The following is a 3,592-nucleotide window of genomic DNA, read 5'->3' as shown; positions in this document are numbered from 1 at the left end:
TTTCGTTGACTGAAATAACATGTTTTTATCCACAGAATATACATACAGTATAAGGGGGAATTGTGCTCTGATACAGAAAGGAATGTAAAATTCCCTGTAATACTGAACAGTGTAAGTTGAGTTGAGCCAGTGTGTTCGCAATTCACCCTTCACCCAAACTTGAGCAACTTGGTTTGATTTCTTTGGGAAAAAGGAAAAAGTCACAAGAAAATACTCTAAATTTAGCAGGGAAAACGGTTTTTAAAAAATGGAAAATATATATATATATAATATATATAATTATAGATTTTAAATGGTTAATAATTCTGCTAATATGAGTATAGATTTCTGGACAGTTCCCCCTATTTTAGAAGTTTATTAAATTCTGATTTCTTTAATAATGTCATCTGTTTTATCTTGTGATCTTTCCAATAATGTGCGATGGGACATCTTTTAACAATGGGCTCAGAATTCAAAGGTTTAACTGCATGTAAAAGCACAAGCAGCACAATGCAAGAAACGTGATATCGGTTTTAAAGGGTTAAACTGGGTCACACCCTGGTTATTGGATGAGTAACCAGATGTCCGCATTCGCAATGTTTACTTAACGTAACTGCAAAATATAAGATGAAGAACAGTTGTTCTACAGATGATGGCATGTGTATAATGTGTAATGATTAATTTGATTGGCTATCAATTTTCCCACTACCTCATGAGTCAGCTACCTCAATGGAAAAAACAAGATAAAGGTAACAGCATATTATGAAAGTACACGGATGCAGAATTTGTGTTTTAGAAAGAAAGATTTTTGAATGTGATGGCATACTGGATATATTACAATAATTTATTCGCAACAAATGTAAGGTAGTTTCCCACAAGTTGCACAATGCTGAAACTGAAAAAAACCTTTTTCATGGCAGACGTCACGCCCGCAGTTATTGTTCTGTTCTTGTAATGCATTACAGTGAGGCAGCATGCACCACAGTCTGCTACATTTCAGTAACTGCCATTATAAAAGTAAAGTTGCAGTCTGGGATTATTCTAGTTCTAAGTATAGAGAGACATTCTTTCTTTTCTTTTTTTTTGACTAATAGTCCAAACCCAAATTAAATACATCTGTACTTTTCTTGCTATTATATGTCAAATATCTACTGAGAAAAAGGCCTATTTACTTTAATAGAAGAGTAAGAAAATCTTGATACTTGAGATTTGGCTACAAAATGTGTATGTCCCAAAATGGGCATCTTGGGTAAATTCCCCCATGTGGGCACTTGGCATGGGGCCATTAACAAACCTGTGGACAGTGCCCTTTAGGGCCCACATGGACCCTACATACAAATGTTGGCTGCATTGCTCTGACTCCCGCTGTGGTTTCATTGTGAACCCTATTTTTGCCTCATGGTGACCACAATGCCGTTTAGCAGCAGGAGTGCTGTCGGTCTGAGCCGCACCACTGAGCAGTACAGTTAGTACCCAGAACAAAAGAGAGCTCTGTTCAGCTCTCTGCACCTTCAGCCCTGAAAGCAGCTGCTACATGTTGAGACGATGACGCAGGAGACATGTAGCATCCTGCTGAGCTCATAGACATCAGCACTTCCTGCAGAGGCAAAGGTTGACAGTTTGATGCTCCTTTCTTTGCAGTGTTTGAGTTCGTCCCCAAGGTGTTCTGAGGGACAGGTATCAGGCGCTTTGCCAGACCTTTGACGTCATTCAGTCTAACAAACGGAAGTTCTACACCCACACATCAATCTGTGTCGCTGACGTGCCTGCTCACACTCATTTGCCAATCATTTCTGCAGCCTCATTTTCGCATTCATTCCTCATTCAGCAGGTTGCATAGCGTGCTGCCTTTGCTGTTCATTTACTTGGTGTCTTTGTCTTACATTCCCATTATGAATATTGATGGGATAACTATGTCCGTCAATTCATACACCAGCTCTACAGTGTGTACTCAAAGCCAGAGCATTTAATGGAGGTGTCGCAGAAACATTCAGCCAAATGATACTTCTGCTGTAACAAATCAGCCGTCTGACTCTCATACGTCAAACTAATGCTTACTGAGAACATTATTAAACATTCTATCACGGCCGTCTAGTGTACCAGCCAAATTGCCACTCAGAGAAAAGGTGATTTGAAGGTATGTATCTATTAAAGACCTGAGAGCTAGGCTGCAGAGGCCGTTAGACTTTGTTACATGAAATACGTGTTTGACTGTGAAAATTGAAATCATTCTGCAGCCATGCAATACAAAGTAGCTTTTAAAGTAGAAAACAAATCCTCATCAAAATACATAGATACATATCATCCAATATAAAAACTACTGGAATGGAGAGGACAGGGCGGAGCTGGAGGGGGTGGCATCTGGGGCTCCAGCCCCAAATGTATTACAAAAGCCCCAAATTTTTAGATTTTAAAAATTCCATTCCATTCCTTTGACTACATTTACATGCACAAAATATTCTGTTATTTTTCTAATTCCAAAAAAGACAAAATGTCTTCTAAGGGCTCAGTTTTGTCAGTCAGTCAGTCATTCATTGAGTAAATATTCCTCTGTTGGCTTAATATTCAATTCAGATGATTAAAAAACACATTTTCTTGGCATTTTTGGCAATCCTAGATTTGCAGTTAGAGCAGCCCAGATTATCATGGCATGGATCGGATGTATGGACCCCCCTAGATTTGGGACTGAACCCCGAATGCATGCAACATCTGGCTCTGCCCCTGATTGAAACTGAGTGAAGGAAAACACATAACTTTTATTTTCTACACTCGCTGAGAGGATGTGAAATCAAAACTGAGAAATCCAACCAGCAGACCACATCTAAGAAATCACTCTCTTCAAATATTTAATTCAAATCTCAAACAGTGGCTAATAAAACCAGACGCAACTCCAAAACATAAATCCCGTATTCTTGATGTGTTACTCTGAGAACACCAGCAATGATAATTTGAATTTGCTCAACGTCAGAGCTCTTCTGCCTCAGTGCAAAAACTTTCACTTTCACTCATGTCAGCGCCAGTGCAGCAGTTCAGTGGAGTCTGAAGGGAACCATTTGAAACACTGGAGATTTTTTTAACGAGAGCGAGTGTTTAATGAGCGAGCCGCTCTGTGAGGCTGTCATGCTTGCTGTCTCGAAAAACAAATTGTTTCAGTCCAAACTTTGTTTTTGACACTCATGGTAAAGTAAATGTAAAAATCATAGTGGTTGCTATGCTAACATGCATGCAATGACATTGTTGACCTGTGGATATTTAACAGGTTTTATTTCAACCCTTTTCATCTTTTAGCATGTTAGCATACTAACATTTGCTAATTAGCACTTGACACAAAGTAGAGTCGAGCTGCGTTCACAGACGGTAGACAGCAAGTCGGATGCCATTTTAGTGACCGAGAGCAGGACGGTGAAATGAGGAGAGTCCAAAAGTTAAAATTTTTATCTTTTTGCCGTCCTCTGGAGTGTATTTTCAGCCGGATATTACAGTATGTAGCTCCCACTCACGGAGAAAACATGGCCGATCTGGACAACAAAAAGCTGATGATTTTGGTGCAGTACCCACAATCATACAATCAAAAATTTAAATCCTACGGCGGACATATGGTTGTCTTCAACTT

Source organism: Plectropomus leopardus, chromosome 4 (assembly GCF_026936395.1).
Source record: "Plectropomus leopardus strain MGB_pleo_1.0 chromosome 4, ASM2693639v1, whole genome shotgun sequence".
In the NCBI taxonomy this organism is placed as follows: domain Eukaryota; kingdom Metazoa; phylum Chordata; class Actinopteri; order Perciformes; family Serranidae; genus Plectropomus; species Plectropomus leopardus.
This window is presented reverse-complemented; position numbering follows the sequence as displayed.